This window comes from Megascapheus bottae, chromosome 21 (assembly GCF_031878675.1).
Source record: "Megascapheus bottae isolate mThoBot1 chromosome 21, mThoBot2.hap1, whole genome shotgun sequence".
NCBI classification, from domain to species: domain Eukaryota; kingdom Metazoa; phylum Chordata; class Mammalia; order Rodentia; family Geomyidae; genus Megascapheus; species Megascapheus bottae.
Genome location: NC_143529.1, coordinates 25,905,856 through 25,922,786, shown reverse-complemented (window position 1 = coordinate 25,922,786; position 16,931 = coordinate 25,905,856). Strand labels below are relative to the sequence as shown.

General features: G+C 37.8%; 1 long non-coding RNA gene across 2 annotated transcripts in view; it reads right to left on the bottom strand.

Annotated features, from left to right (window-relative positions):
• LOC150048828 (uncharacterized) overlaps positions 1-16,723 on the bottom strand; it is a 219,157-nt gene extending 202,434 nt beyond the window's left edge. For both annotated transcript variants that reach the window (XR_016539102.1, XR_016539101.1), the window contains exon 1: positions 16,305-16,723. This is a non-coding gene — a long non-coding RNA (uncharacterized LOC150048828). The remainder of the gene's footprint in view (positions 1-16,304) is intronic.
• Between the last annotated feature and the right edge of the window lie 208 nt (positions 16,724-16,931).

The window sequence follows — 16,931 nt, the reverse complement described above, 5'->3', positions numbered from 1 at the left end:
ATACTTTCTCAAAATGATTCCTTGTCAAACAATTAAGGCAAGAGAGATTACTCCAAGCCATGCATTTTCGATGAATATAAACACACACATACACACACATATAGACATGCATATATACATATATACATATACATATCAGCAATTATGAATCTTTTCTCCAATTCCACATCCCAATTCCTATAATTCTTTCATCTTCATTATCTGTTTTTATCTCTTTGAGTAGTTTAGATAATACAAAAGAGCAATATTAATTTTCTTATTTCTTTGCCAAATTAAATATTATATATATATCAAATTAAATATTTTGATACAAATTATTACAGCACAGTGTCCTAAGCTGATCATCCATCATTTCCTTCTTCCCTATACATGAAAGTTCTAAAGGACTTGGAGCCCTATCCCTTTCACTTAGGGAACTCATGGCATACTACATTGGAAATTTCAGAGGTCACGTGGCAGAGGATTGCTGAAAATTGATGAGAATTGCTTCTATTTAGGGGTTTGTTTTGCCTGGCCTTGGGCTTGGACTCAGGGCCTGGGCACTTTCCTTGGCTTTGTCAAGGCTAGAGCTCTATGACTGAGCCCCAGCACCACTTCCAGCTTTATCTGTGTATGTGGTACCGTGAAATCGAACTCCGAACTTAGAGCATGTTAGGCAAGCACTCTACCACTAGGCTATGAGAATTTCTTCTAATGTGGCCCTGCCATGAAGAAGAGCATTGGATTCTCATCTTTCATCAGTTTTCCAGATGTCACTGACAATCAAATTCATGCCTAAAAGTTAAAATCAAACTCAACATACCCAGGGTATTCATATTCAGGGGAAATCACCTCTCCTCTATTTTATTAAAAAATATAGAAGCTATATCTAGTTAAATTTCTTACTAAAAGCCATCACAAAGGATTCTACAACTGTTGGTCTGAAAGAACATAGACTTTGGTGATTTTGTTTATATGTGAGCCCAAATATTCTTTATTATCAGTCACCCCACAATCAGGAGCCAAGAAATCACTTCTATCCACTATGTTTTGAAGTTGTCTTGAATGGTAACTCTATAATGCTTTTTTTAATGAATTTTTAAACTGGATTTTTCCCCATTTCAACCTATGGTCGAAAAATTATGTGATAAGAATGAAGCCATTCAAGAAATGGAAATGTTATTTAAGCACACAAAAAAGAATGTGAAAAGAATATGGGAATAATCAATATATCACAGGCAAGAAAAACTTGGCACATTTCAAAGTGAAAAACAAAATAATATTGAAGAAAAATAGAATTTTCCATAACTTCAATTGCACTTCATTTTCCAAATGTGTGTGCCCTTTAAAACGATTAAGATTTTTTTAACAATCCAGATTTTTTAACAAAGTAAAGAGCAAAGCAAATAAATCTTTCCCTATTCAAAATTTGTAATATTAAAACTAGCCAACAAAAACACAAGATCACTTGGACCCAGCTCTTGGCTGTAATTAAATTAGAATTTGTTTAAATTCTTAATGGCATGGTATTTTACACCAGGTTTGAAACATACACCTAAACACTCAAGCCATCATGAGTTATTAACATAAAGTGCCCAATAACTGGAGAAGTACTGTTGCATATTAGCACTCTTCCCTGCCTAATGAAACCAATCACCCTCTCCAGTGCTTTAGCCACACAAACCAAAAATCACTCTCCTCTAGCCTGAAAGGTTTCAGAAACCTCTGAGGCAGCTGAAAGGAAACCTTTCTGCCTGATGAAACCACCCTGAAATAAATGCTGTGTAGATGTATATTTGTTTAAGCTTTCTCTCTGTCCACGTCTCTGTGCAGATTCTGATTCCTAGAAACCCAAACAACATCGCCACAGTTTACTTAATTATTGCTGGGAAACCTCGATGGGAGATAAATATTATAGTAAAGAAAGCTAAAGCTAAACCTGCCTGTTTAGTTATGGGGTGCTTACCTTTAGTGAGTTGGATTGATAAGGCTTGGATTGCTTTTTATTTATTACTGATAAGAATTTGAAATACATACATACATTAAGTAGACCCTCACTATCAAGTTATGACGATTATAGAATTCAAATTAGCAAGAAATAGTGCAGCTCTTCTAGGCTCGAGAGGCTGAAGCAAGAGAACTGAGAGTTCACTGCTAGACTGAACTACATAAAAAGATTCTATCTCAAATTTCTAAAAAAAAAAAAGTATGGGTTTCAAGCAACTAACTGTGTAATAAAACTTTTAATTAAACTACAGGTTAGTTACATTCCTTAGCCAGCAGTATTCATGGGCCAGCTTTGGAACTGAGGTCGTTGCCAAGAGCCAGGGTCTCTCCTTTCTAGACATTTTGGCATAGACCCAGGTTACTTTTGCCAAATGTGTCTCACGGAACGCTACCCTTTGGGTATGATCCTTAGAATCATTAGGCCAGATCCCATAAAGCAGTCTCCATGGAAACAGGTACCAGAGAGTGCTAGAGTCCCAATAGGCGAAATCACTAATACCGTAAGTGCAATCTCCCCTCCAATGGGACAAGGTAAACTGACCTTTGGGTCCTCTTTCAAGCCAAATAATTTAATAGAGAGGAAAAGTCATCACTTAAAGATTAGAAGTTAAGATCCAAGGTGGAATTTGGTACCAAATAAACATTTTAAGATAAGAAAATAATTTGTTTGAAAAAAGACTTCCTAATGACCAAACTCAAACCATGGCTAGATGTTCTCCAAGCCACTACTGGGATGCCATCAGTGTCCAGGAAAAGGCTGGAGTCTGCAGGAATCAGACAAGCTGACTCTGGATAGCAAGGTCCCAGGTAAACACAGAACAATCAGCTGGCAGCTGATCCATCTTCCTCAGGATCAAAGACAGTGGTAGAATTGTAAGGGAATCTGAGAAGTCACAAACCAGAGGTAGGGAAGAAAGTAAGTGTGTAAAAGAGCAAAAAAGAAAATGGAAATAAGTCTGAGACAACCACAGGCACCGGGGCTGGAGGTTAATGACTCATTATTACTGAATCACAGCAACGTGAGTTTGAATTGTTAAGATCATTGAAAGGCAGAGTTGGTTAGTATGTTATATTGATTGTTAAAGGGGTCTTGTGACAAAAAATAACAAATAACAAAAATGAAAGTCATTATTACCATCTGCCACTGTTACTGTATACTTGGCTTTTCTCTCTGCTACATATCATCTTAGGAAACTTCACTCACAATGTATTAGAATCAATAGTAAACACAATAATAACATGTATTGAGCATTCATTCGTATCTGGAACTGTGGTAAGAACCGTGTGAAACTTAGCAATTGTTCTTACCATATTCTCTTTATTTAATGCTCCAACACTTTGATGATGCTAAGGTGGTCATATATTTATTATTGCTTTACAGATGAGAAAACTGCAGCTTAGAGAAGTTAAGGAACTTGCCCCAGTTCACATGGCTTGTAATAACAAAGGTAGCATTTGAGTAAGTTTTTGTTTGAATACAAAGACTATGCTAGCAGCAAGGGTCGAATGAGGGCTTAGATAATAACAACAGGGTACCAAGAGGGATGACATGGTAGCTCAGGAGTTTTGAAATTGGAAAAGTAGTCACACTTAACGCATACTTTTTTATTCATTTATTGCATAGTTTGGAGAGAACTAAATATGCACTGTCACTTATTTCCTGGTTTAATGATGCTTTAGGACACAAGACTTTTTCCCCATAGTTCGAGACAAAGTTTAAAGATAATTCCAAGCTGGATAGTAGGGTTCAAAATATATTTCAAGATATAATATAGGGGCCAGAAGTTTGGCCTAGTGGGAGAGTGCTTGTCTAGCATGCACAAAGACCTGGGTTCCATTCCTCGGTACCACATAGAAAAAAGCCGGAACTGGTGCTGTGACTAAAGTGGTAGAGCTCTAGCCTTGAAAAAACCCAAGGACAGTGCCCAGGCTCTGAGCCCAAACGCAGGACTGGCAAAAAAAGATGTAATATAAAAATATTTTTTAAACTCTTCATACGTTTGATGAAGACAGAGATAGAGAATTTAGAAGAAGCAGAACAAAAGAGAACAAGATAAGAAAGGGGGGAAATAATTTGATTCACAAGTACTTATTGAGTTCTTCCTATGATGCAAACCATCTAAGGGTTATGAGCCCTATTTTGAAGCATAGAATCAAGGCTCTGAGAAATCACACAATTAATAGTGATTTAGCCAATATCTGAAGTCTCTTTGTGTTTTACCTAGCTCAGAAGAGGCCAAAGGCTCCAGAATCTTCCTAAATAAACCAGCTAACTGTTCTATGGTAGATTATTCAAGGGTATGCTAATGCCACAGAATATTAGACAAGGACTGGTAAATACTTTTGAATCTTGTTAATATAAAATATTATTTTTAGTGTCAAACATTTTAACTGGCTCATCCCCAATGTGCATGCAACACTTTACTATCAAAGGGTCACCTGAATTCTATTTAGAAATAAATCTCTTGCTCCAGCTAGGAAAAGAGAAGCTGAAACCACAAACCTGAGAGCAAGCTTGCAGACATGGCTCCAAGCAGCGCTCACAGAGAACGGACTGAGGTTTCCTTATTTTTCACTGACCTGGAGGCCCGCTTCTGTTGACCATGCCTTTCCCGCAATGTCTTCTTTTCATGTGTTCAATCTGCATCCAGGGGAAAAGGCACTAATCCCTCCTGAACAACTGTAACTCGGTTCCTGGAAACTACCATAGAAAACTTGATGGGTATCTTCCACCATTATAGTTACAAAATGAATCTGAAAATAGACTCCTTTTCTTGGATAAAACTGAGAGAAGGACATTGAATTGCTAAGTGCTGAGTGTTGACCATTACTTTCACTTGTTATTAAATTTGCTCCAAACTTAACTTAGCTGAAGAGTGCTAAAACCTGTCTCTTAAAGAGAGATTGAGGGAGGGAGGGAGGGAGGGAGGGAGAGAGAGAGAGAGAGAGAGAGAGAAAGAGAGAGAGAGAGAGAGAGAGAGAGAGAGAGAGAGAGAGAGAGAGCGCTCACATGATTAGGAATGATTAGGAGGAGGTAGAGAGGTAGCCTGGTAGTCTAACAAAGGCTCAGCAAATGTGCTGAACAGTCCTTTGTGGAGTATTTAAGTCATCACGATTGGAACTAATTAGGAAAGGAAACCACATCTTTTTCTTGTAAACTTAGGAAAAGGGTAACAATTTTAGCATATGCCAGAAGTAAGTAAACTATATCACAATTTACATTCTCATACCTGTTTTCCCCCTAAAACAGATTTTTCTCTTAGAATGCTACGGGCTATATTGTGTCCTCACACCAAATAATATGACCAATGATCTTATAAGAAAAGAAGGTTTTGGGGACAGATTACACACCAAGAAAAGACCATGCAAAGGTGCCACAGGGAGGAAAAGAGCCTCCAGTGACACTAACGACATTTACACCTTGTTCTTCAACTTTCAGAATGAGGTGAAAAACAAATTCTACCTTGTGAACCACTGACTTCAGAACTTTGTTATAGCAGCTACACCAACTAACACAGAACTCAAAACTTCATGTGTTTGATGTTGATTGATCTATAGCACCTGAAACACGTCTGCATCATAGTTACTTCTTGAGAATGATCATTTCCTTTCAGCTCTCAAGGCTGCTGATATACAGTACTGCAATTTTAGAACTGGATGGTATAATATTTTCTCCAAATCTTTGGGCACTAGGGATAAGATGGAGTTAGGTAAGGGAAGAGTTTTGTGTCTGGTCTTCTGCCTAACACATGTCATATTTATAATTCAATAGTCACTCTTTTCTAACCAATGCAACTGCCTCTTTTATGGCTTCATATGCTCCTTCTATTCCTTTCTCAGAACACTAAAGGGATCATGTAGAAATTCTCTGATTTATGATCTGTGGGGGCTTTGACTTGCACTTACATAAAATCTAAAATTCTTGATGTATTTCAGAAAAATCTCCCTGATCCAAGCCTTATTCTGCCTTTCTGATCATTTCCTTGTAGTCTAGCCATCCTGAGTTTTGGGGTGCACCTCTTGTAAATGTACCTTTCCAGAGCTTTCTGCTATTTTTTGCTGCAGAACTTCAGCAAGTCCATTCTTCTCCAGTGAGTTCTTTCCAGCTTTACAGAGTCCCTCAGGTCTCAGCTTGACTACAACTGCCTCTGAGAGACATTCTCCAACCATGTGCCTAATCTACACCCTCCACCCCCATACCTGCCTTTTTCCATTCTACTTCATGATTCATAAGGCAGCAAGTGTATTATAACTTGTAAATATTATCACTTGTAACCATTTTATACCTCTTCCTGTGTACTTGTTTTGCCTCCTACCATGAGGTCAAGGGCTATAATTTATTGTCATGGTAAATCCCATGGTTGAATGAATGGAGAAATAACGTGGAAGGTGAGAACATTTCGTAAATTCTACCATGTTACATAAAACTCTAACTATAAACTTCAAAATTTTAAGGCCTACTAAGGCAAAGCCTATGTCTTTTTGCCTTCCCATGCCTCATTTCCTCAGTGAATTGATTAATTTATTCATTATTTGAAAACCACATTATGAATGGACTGTCACAAGCAAACAACCTGAGATATGTAGCAATGGATGAGCTTTAGGATAGTTTCATATATCATTGTTCATATTAATCTTCACAGTGGCATTGTAGGAGGCATTTTTTTTTTATGTTTTACAAAGAGGGAAGTGGAAGTTGAGGAATTAGCTAAATTCCTCTAGTCAATGTAGAAAAGAAGTAATACAGCCAACCCCTTTTAGCTGTTCCACTGCAGCTAACCCAATCAAAGTGCTTAGTAATTGCCCTTTTCAGGCCAACAAGGACAAATGAGAGATAAGGGTTGGAAGACACATGTAAGTAGGAGACTATGCTAAGGGTTGATCAGGCCACAGAGAAGAGGTCTTTCCTGGCAAGGGGCTTTGTTGAGACCCTAAAGGAAGATTTTCATATACACATTAATTTCCCTTTACATAGAAAGTTTCAACTTTGGCTTAGCCTCCTATTTCAATCAAATATTCCTGTCTTCAATCTGATTTGAGGCAAGTTTATCCGAAATTTTACTTCATTGTTTATGGCACATTATCATACCTTTGTTTAATGAGAAAATTATATGGTGGTGACTTCTAAGGTTAGCTTCTCATTTACTAAATTAGGTATTATTTTCCAGAAGATGAGTAATGCCTGAATATTGTTTCATTTATTAAATAAATGTATTAGGCCAGCATTCACAATAGATGACATTTTCTTTTGAGAAGACATTTACAATAAAATTTTGCTAGGAAAATAGATTTTGTGACTGAAGTTGAATGACAATAAAAGAATACATGGAAGATATTAGTAACACATTCAACTGCATGGTCAAGAGCAGCATCTATATTATTAAAAATTCACAATGAATGAATACACACAAAAAACTTAATGTAAAAATGAGCAAAAATAAAAAGTTCACAGGACACACAGAATTGTATGGCTAATAAAACAAAAAGATGCACAGTATCACTATTAAAGTAACACACATAAAATAATAGTATAATACTGGTTAAAAAATGAAATTCAGGGCTGAGAGTTTAGCCTAATGGTAGAATGCTTGCCTAGCATGCACGAAGACCTGGGTTCGCTTCCTCGGTACCACATACAAAGAAAAAAGCCAGACATGGTGCTGTGGCTCAAGTGGTAGTGCTCTAGCTTTGAGAGAGTCCAAGAACAGTGCGCAGGCCCTGAGTTGAAAGCCCAAAATTGGCAAAAAAAAATATAATAATAATTTCAAGGATGTGGTAAGACTGTTGCTCAGTGGTAGAGATTGCTTAGCCTATGCTAGCATGTGTAAAGTCCTGGGAAGAAATCCCATCACTACCACCAAAAAATAAATGTTGAAAAAATTTTGAAAAGATCTATACAAGCAAAAGTGTTTTGAGATGTAAATTACTATAATTACTGACAGTATTTTTACAATATCTATTTAATTTTCAAATATGGGTACTTGAAGTTATGTTTCTAGGGCTGTATCTTCTTGAAGTATTCACATAATTTCATGTAAGCATAACAGACTGCTATTTACTAATGTTTACATTTGATTAGATAACTAAATGCCATTTATCACCATTTATTTGTCATCAGGTATTTGGTCAGAGTAGATTCAAGTTTTCTAAATGAAAACTTCAGTTCTTACTCCTAAGAACTGAATAGAGGCTAAATAATGGACCCTTATTGGGTGGAGCTGAAAAGATAATCCTATTGATGAAGTTATGAGAACATTTAAAGAAACCATGAATTGCTGTGTTCTATTAAAGTGCTGCCCTCCCTTAACACAAAGTATGCAGAAAACACGAGTCAGTTTGGACATGTCTACATGTGAGTTCTAATCCTGGTTCTGATACATGTTCCTTATGTGAATTTTAGAATTTTTGCTTGCCTCTCGGAGCCTCCATTCCCCAATCAATAAATTATAAGATTAAAAAGACGCTTCCTTTTTATTTATTTTATTTTTTCTACATATTTTTATTGTAATTAATAGAAGGGTTACATTACATTTGCCAGATGGAAGGTGCATTACTTCATATACATTGATACCCTTTCTCATGTCTTGGTCCCCATTTCCCTCCCCCCCACCCCCATCCCTCATCTTGTTTTCCCCCCTTTCCTATCCAATTTCAAATAACCAAATATGCATATATCCAATATATCAGATAACAAAGTGAAATACTGTAGCAATATGAGATAACCAAGGGACAGCAAAAGAGATGAGAGATAACATAGTACATTAAGGAAAACAATCACTCATTATATGGCTTTTGTGTCTATATCCTAGAGGTCCTTTCATTTAGCATCATACTGTATGGCCTTATGTATCTAGGTGTTGCTCTATTGCAAATCTCTGCTAGAAGAGTCCAAGGTTTCTACTGATTATGGCAAATGAGGGAAACCATTGAGCCTATGTTCCTTTGAGTCTGGCTTACTTCACTTAATATGATTTTTTCTAAGTCTTTCCATTTCCTTACAAATGGGGCAATGTCATTCTTTCTAACAGCAGCATAGAATTCCATTGTGTATAAATACCACAACTTGTTGATCCACTCATCAACTGAGGGACATCTGGATAGGTTCCATATCTTTGCTATGGTAAATAGTGCTGCAATGAACATCGTTGTGCTAGTGGATTTAGTATGCCCTTGTTTCTGGGTAAATGCCAAGTAGTGGAATTGCTGGGTCATAGGGGAGCTATATGTTTAGTCTTTGGAGGAACTGCCATACTACTTTCCATAGTGGTTGAACGAATTTGCTCTCCCACCAGCAGTGTAGTAGTGATCCCTCCTGGCCACATCCCTGCCAGAATCTGTTGTTATTCATTTTCTTGATCCTGGCCATTCTAACTGGAGTGAGGTGGAATCTTAGAGTTCTTTTGATTTGCATTTCTTTTATGACCAGAGATGTCGAGCATTTCTTCATGTGTCTATAGGCCATTCTTATTTCTTTTTCAGAGAAGACTCTCTTTAAGTCTTTGGCCCATCTTTTGATGGGATGGTTGTTTCTTTGGAGATTAGTTTGGGAGTGATTCAATTTTTTGAGCTGTTGATATATTTTAGACATGTGGCCTTTGTCCGTTGTTTGGTTAGTGAAGATCTTCTCCCATTCTGTAGGCTTCCTAATAAAAATAAATTTCTTAGTTGGCTGTTGAATAGGATAAAGAAGCAATAGCAAAGGTAAACTCTGGTGGCTCACATCTATCATCCTAAGTACTTCGGAGGCTGAAATCAGAGGATCTTGATTCAAATTCAGCCCAAGCAGATAAATTTGAGGGACCCTTATTTCCAATTAACCATCATAACTTTGGAAACATAAATGTGACTCAAGTGGTAGAGTGCCAGCCTTGTTCAGGAAAGCCAAGCAAGCATCTGTGGCCCTGAGTTCAAGACCCAGTATTCCCACAAAATGAAAGAATAACTAGTCAAAGTCATGGTCCATAATATGTAATCAGAATATTAATCTGTCATGCATTTATACTGATAACAATCTTCATTCCAAGGACCTGTGCAGAAAAAGTGAGAACTTCAGTAGTGATAACTCTACTGATTTAGCAGTCATTTATTACTCCCTCTTAACATGTTGCAATATGGCAGTTGGTTCTAAAGGTATAATGCACAGTGGACAATCTTGCAATTAAAGAATTATCACAACATACACATATGCCCTGCCTGTCATGAGACTAGGATGAAGGAATTTCTTCTAAACATCAATGGAAGAAGATAACAAAAGATGTCTTTGGAAAAAAGATAACTGAAAATAGCACTCCTAATAAGAATGACATTGAGAACTCAATGTGCACCAGACACTGTCTTTGTTCACCATATGGAGCTTGGAGCTTCTCCTACCTGTCTTTTCATCCCTGTGGTGTGGATTGTACTCTTACTGTGCATGTCCTCTTGATCAGTGGGAAAGAAACTTGTCATTTCAGGATAACAAACTAACCCAAAGCTTTAGTTGGAACTGCCAACAATGAGGCCATTAGTCCACAGCAAGTCACCCTAACGTGGACATAAGGGTGTATAAAAATCAGATAAGTAATTCAGAGGGAATGCTTGATCAAGAAGAACAAAACCTACTAACCTTGGACAAAGCCAGTACTCCAAATAATTCACCATGGAGTGTACAACGCATATTTCGATCACACCCTACACAGCTCTGTCAGTAAGCTACCGAATGTCCTTGACCAGGATTTAACATCAGTTCTTTCCACAAGCTTTGCTGAGCAACTCCTGTTTGCCAGTTATTCTTCTAGACCCAGAGAAAACCTCAGTGAACAAAATGGATAAAAGATATCTGCATTCATGTCTATATGCTTGAATGGATACAGAAACACAAAAATAAACAAGGAAAATACACATCTGACTTGTTGAAAAGTGCTATATCAAAAAGCAAAAGTAAGTGCTTTTGTCCATTTGTAATGCTGTAGCTAAATACTACAGACTAGGTAACCTACAAACCACAGAAATTCCCGAGGCTGAAAAGCCAAAAATAAGGTACCAGCAGGTCCAGTGTTTCATGAAGGCCCACTCCCCGTTCCTGTATTTGCAAGGCAAGCTCTCCACCACTTAAACCATGCACCTTCGTCCCTATGCTCTTTCTTTTATTTATTTATCCATGCAAAATGAAGGTTTATATCTGTGGAGTAAGGCCCATCTCCCATGTATGGGAGGTGGGGGAGGGGAGTGTGTATGTCAGTACTGGGCCAGGAAGCCCTCAGTTTTTCACTGAAAGCTAGCACTGTACCACCTGATACACACATCCACTTCCAGATTTTTGGAGGCTCACTGGAGATAACAGTCTCATGGACTTTCCTGCCAAGGCCGGCTTCAAACAGCCATTCTCATTTCTCAGTTTCCTAAGTAGATACAATTACACATGTGAGTCACAGGCACCTAACTTAGACTCCATGGATAAATGCTAGCACACTGCCTATTCAATTTCAACACCAGAAAAATGGGGACTATACACAGATACAACGGCAGAAATTAGGAACTCTGATGGGGCAGGGGAAAGGGGAGGGGCAAGTTTTTAAACCTGTTTCAACCTCAATAAAGTTGAGAAAAGACACCAAATCTTTCTACCAAGTACAAAATAAACACAATAAGAATAAAAATACTGAAGAAATAAATAGGCATATTTCCATTTCTTGACTAGTACTGCATATGCATAAACATATGCTTGCTATCTGCTTTCTAAAGTGTTTAAAGCATTTGCAAGTGTACAATAAATTAGACTTGCAATTTTAATTAAATATTTAGAAATCATAGCTTTAACTATTATTTACTTGTTTTAGAAAATGTAATTTGTTAAATCCATAACTTTTTATTTGTTATATAAATAGTATATAAGGAAGTAAAAGAATGTTAAGCTTTTAAATTTTAAAAAAATACTCATTGACTAATAAGAATTAATCATGAGATTAATATATTAGTCACTGAATAAGTAGTGAAAGAGAATTAATGAACAAAACCACATGAACAAAAGCACATAACCACGGTATATAAGACAAAAATGAGATTCAGTAAAGCTAAATAACTTACTCTCATGAATGACAATCTCACCAAGGACTTGAACATGAGCACTAAATGAATGTGTTCACAAAAATGATCATAAGTACCTAAAAGCATGTAGCATAAAACCTTTGCAGATGGACACCTAGCATTTCTTAATATTTCTCTCCTTCTATCCTCAACCTAAATTAAACTACAAAAGTTCTCAATTATCAGGGTAATTCCATATAACACCCAAACAAGGACACACACACACACACACACACACACTCATGTGCACATACACACACACACACACACACACGAGTGTAAAGTAGTCCTAACCAAAAGAGATCTTCTTCCTTCTTTCTCTCCTCAACACCAAAACTTACATGTTTTCATCCATTAAAATGATCTGAGTGAACAAATAGTTCAAAGAGGGCTCTCCAGTGAACCATGCGTTCCCTCTCAGAACCATGAGTAACCAGGACTAGTTACTCATGGAGCTCCCCATGAGCCTGGGCCATCCCGACTCACCAGCAACAGGCGGACACAGCCATGAAGCTCCAAGGTGAAAGAAACCTTGCAGTCTGTGAATTCGGGTCATTGCTCTGTGAGAAAATAAGCTTCCATAGAAGCAGACTAAGAAAGCTCGGTCATAGCACAAGACCACCACGCACACCAGCCACTGATGGAGAGAAATGACCACTTAGCCTTCTCGTGTTTTAGCCTACAAGCTCTATGTGCGAGCAGTAGAGGTTTTATACGACTATAGACTCAGCTATTGCACAAGCGGAACCCCCATCTCCAACAAACAAAAGCTGCTTGGCCAAGTTCATCACCCCAGAAGCTATGAAAGATTGGAATAAATCAGTGTTTTTAAATCACTATTGTTTTGGAGTGTTTCTAATACTACAAATGGGCCAACAGTGATCACTATGCAAACACTCAATAGGCACTTTAGCTTGGAAGTTAATAAAAACTGTGTGTACCTAGACATTCACCCTCCTTTCATACATGAACGGACCATCATGCTATTTCCTACTCTACCCACACTCTGAGTAGTAATAACATAGACTTTATCTAATATTTCAAAATTATCACCTATTAAGATAGCCAGACAAAGAATATTTTCTTTCTCCTTTTTTCAGGAAATAGTTGAAAACTAACTTAATAATGAACATTTTCTAAGCAACATTCCATTTAGGAACTCCTGGGAGTTATAAAATAACCCCCAAACTAAAAGGGTAAAATGGCTCACCCTTTAAATTCTTCATATCTTGAGGCCTTTGATTTAAATCATTATTTTTATTTAAAAAATCGAATCACACACTATTCTTAATAAAGCATTATTATTTCAAGGAAGAGGATAAAACTTTCCAAATGCAAATGTTTAGCTGGAGTAGAGTTGTAAAAGATTCCAAGACATTAGTCAGGAGATGGATTGCTTTGCTATTGCAAGTCTGGGTTACAATATCACTGAAACCAAATTCCCGTCAGATTAGTCTTTACTCAAAATGAATGTTTGTAATTATGAAATGAAATAAGTTTTAATTTGAATTGCCTAAAAAGGGGAAACCAAATATTGTGTAATTACAGGAGAAGAAATTTGAGATGGAAAACAAGATAGTGTTATTTACAAGTAAAAAGGCTTTTATGGGATTATGGGGCTTTAATGTGCATATTTGTAGGATTTGGGGTGGCAGAAGTTGGAACTAAAATATTTTTCATCAGCGTTTATTTACAGCATGCATGCAAGAAATGGAATCCCAGACACATCTGATCTTGGGCTTATTTAAACCTTCTATATCCCAACTAAATCTGAAAAGACTCAATGTTAGCCACACATAATGGAAGTAATCACGGAGTGTGATAAAATAAGTATTTGAAAACCACATGCAACTTTTAGGCTCCAATCCAGAACTATAAAATCTACCTTAGAGACATAATGAGCCCGCCTTTCCTTTCTTGGAGGCCTACAAGTAATAAGGAGAAGCCATGTCCTTCTTCTCTATCCACAGCTCCTGGGACCTGGGACCACCCCTGCCCCCTGCCCGGCAACTCTTGGCAGTGCTTTATTGCAAAGACTGCCCACAAGTAGCAGGCCCAGCGCCTCTGGAAGGTAGCCATGTCTTACCCTTGGCAAAGAAAGACTGCAGTGGTTTGCTTGTCTTTATTTTCCATCTTTCTTGACCTCTTTCCTAGAGCCCCATTTCAAGCATCCAGAAGTCTAGAACCATCGGAGAGACATCTGACCAGTCATTTTTCCCACACACTCTACTGCTGTTATTTAGTGGCTCTGACCTTTTGCTATATGTTTAGGCCTAGAAGTTCTCAAATAAGCTTTTCCTCCTAATAAAGACAAACCAGCTTGTACCAAAACACTCTAGAGCGATTGGCTCCTTAAAACAAAGAACATCCTACCTAGCCTGGTTCACAATTCATGTATGTTTCTCCTATATTGCATACTTCTCATGAGAACATGCTAGCCTAGCCAGGAACTCATTCTCCAAGAGTTTCTGCCAGTCAGGTATGGCCAGGTATGACTGGTTTTTAGTCTGGATAGATATAATAGATACTTCTGTTATATTTGGCCCACTGTGCCTTTCCACATAGTTCATAGTTCTTTCCCATGTTGCTCTTCCTATTCTGCCCTTGGGAACACCGATTACCCTGATGGAAGATGAGGTAAACCTCTGTTCATATAGATCCCAGAATAACTTAATGGAAGAGGGTCCCCCATGCTTATAGGCTCTTACCCACAACCTGTTATATAACAAGAAAGACTTGTTTGGGACTTTTGATTTCTTTTAGTCTTTGATTTATTTTTTTAATTAAGTTTGCATTCTTCTTTAAGCTGCAATTATGATATCCTAAAATGATAGTTAAGCAAAGAAATCATTTTCTAGTCACAGAAACTCAGATAACTTGGGCAGTTTGGGGAAGGGCAAAGACATTTCCCAATTTCCTGAAAATCACCTAGTCCAAATTTACCTAAGAATAGTCATCTTAGTAACCCTCCAGGAAAAATTCATCTGCAGTCAGAGACAGAAACACTTGCTAATGGAATGCCCATATGTATATTGCTGGAGATTGTCCAATTTTGTCTTTCGACAAGGATCAACCTAGATCCTCACCATCCACTCCCAGAATTCCCTAAAATCACTTTAGATCAAGAGGTTGAAGGTGTGGTTCAGCTGGTAGAGCATTAGCCAATGAGTAAAAATGAAGGATATTGAGTTTAGGTCTCAGACAAAGAAGAAAGAAGGAAAGAAAGAAAGAAAGAAGAAAGAAAGAAAGAAAGAAAGAAAGAAAGAAAGAAAGAGAGAGAGAGAGAGAGAGAGAGAGAGAGAAAGAAAGAAAGAAAGAAAGAAAGAAAGAAAGAAAGAAAGAAAGAGAGAGAAAGAGAGAGAGAAAGAGAGAGAGAAAGGAAGGAAGGAAAGAAAGGAAGAAAGAAAGAAAGACAGAGAGAGAGAAAGAAAGACACAGAGACAGAGAGATGGGGAGAGAGAGAGAGAGAGAGAGAGAGAGAGAGAGAGAGAGAGAGAGAGAGAGAGAGAGAGAGAGAGAGGATGGAAAGAAAACGAAAACTTCACTGATCAAGAAATAAAATCTCCCTATAATTGTAGAGGCTGAGATCTGAAGATACAGTTGAAAGCTAGTCTAGGCAGGAAAGACTTTTTTTGGCAGGAAAGACTTTTATCTTTAATTAACCACCAGAAAACTGGAATTGGAGGTGAGGCTCAAAGTGATATGGCATTATCCTAGAGCGCAAAAGCACAGGGACAGTGCCTGAGTTCAAGCCTTATGAACAAAAAGAAAGAAAGAAAAAAAGAAAGAAAGAGAAAGAAAGAAAGAAAGGAAAAGAAAGAGAACAGCTCTACAGTTACACAATAGCATTTTTCTCACATTCAAATATTTATTAAATATCAGAAATAGGAAGCATTATGTTAGGTACTGATTACAGCTTACTGCCCACTGGTGCCAGTAGGGAGAATAAGTATGGGAACTCCTAAGAGTTATAAAATAGTAATAGATAACTGTATAGGTACCATTATCACTGTTATCAAGCACAAGTTATTTTTCCAGATAGTGTACTCAAGAGCATGATATTCCTTGTTCAAGTTAATTTTCACAGCACCTCCATCCCTATGTTATGAATAGAGAAAGCAAAACTTGGCATTACAAGCTAATGCAGAAACTGGACACGTAGCTCCTTGGGTAGTCTGGTTTCCAACACTATGATGGTATATCTGAGGCAAGCTAAATTTTGGAGAAGAAAACAAGAAGCTCACTTAACTCACAGTTCCAGACGTTCACAGGCATCAAGCCAGCATCAGGAGGGCTCTGGTGAAACTCTCCTGGGTGAGTGTTGGGAAGATGGGCTCACATCACCTCATCATAGAGCAGGAAGCCAGGGCATGGGTTCAGGGTACAGGCTCCTGCTCATCACAACTTGCTCTCAAAAGAGCACAGGGTGGCTTTTGAGAACAGATTCCCCAGTGATCCATAAAGCTCTCATGCCTGTCAGGACTCAGCTCCTAAGACAGGAACTCTTGCAAACATCCTCAAACGCTATCCAAATCATTGCAATAATCCAGCTGCCTGTAATCCTAGCTGTTCAGGAAGTGGAGATCAGAGGATCAAAGTTCAAAGATAGCCCAGGCAGGGAAGTCCATGGTGAGACTCTTGCCTCCAATTAACCAGCAAAACCTAAGAAGTGGAGCTGTGGTTCAAGTGGTAGATTATTATCACTCTCCTTGTGCAAAAAAATCTAAGGGACAGCACTTTACCCCTGAGTTTAAGCCCCAGCCCTGAGGTGCATACATTTACAAAAAGAAAGAAAGAAGGAAGGAAGGAAGGAAGGAAGGAAAGAAAGAAAGAAAGAAAGAAAGAAAGAAAGAAAGAAAGAAAGAAAGAAAGAAAGAGGG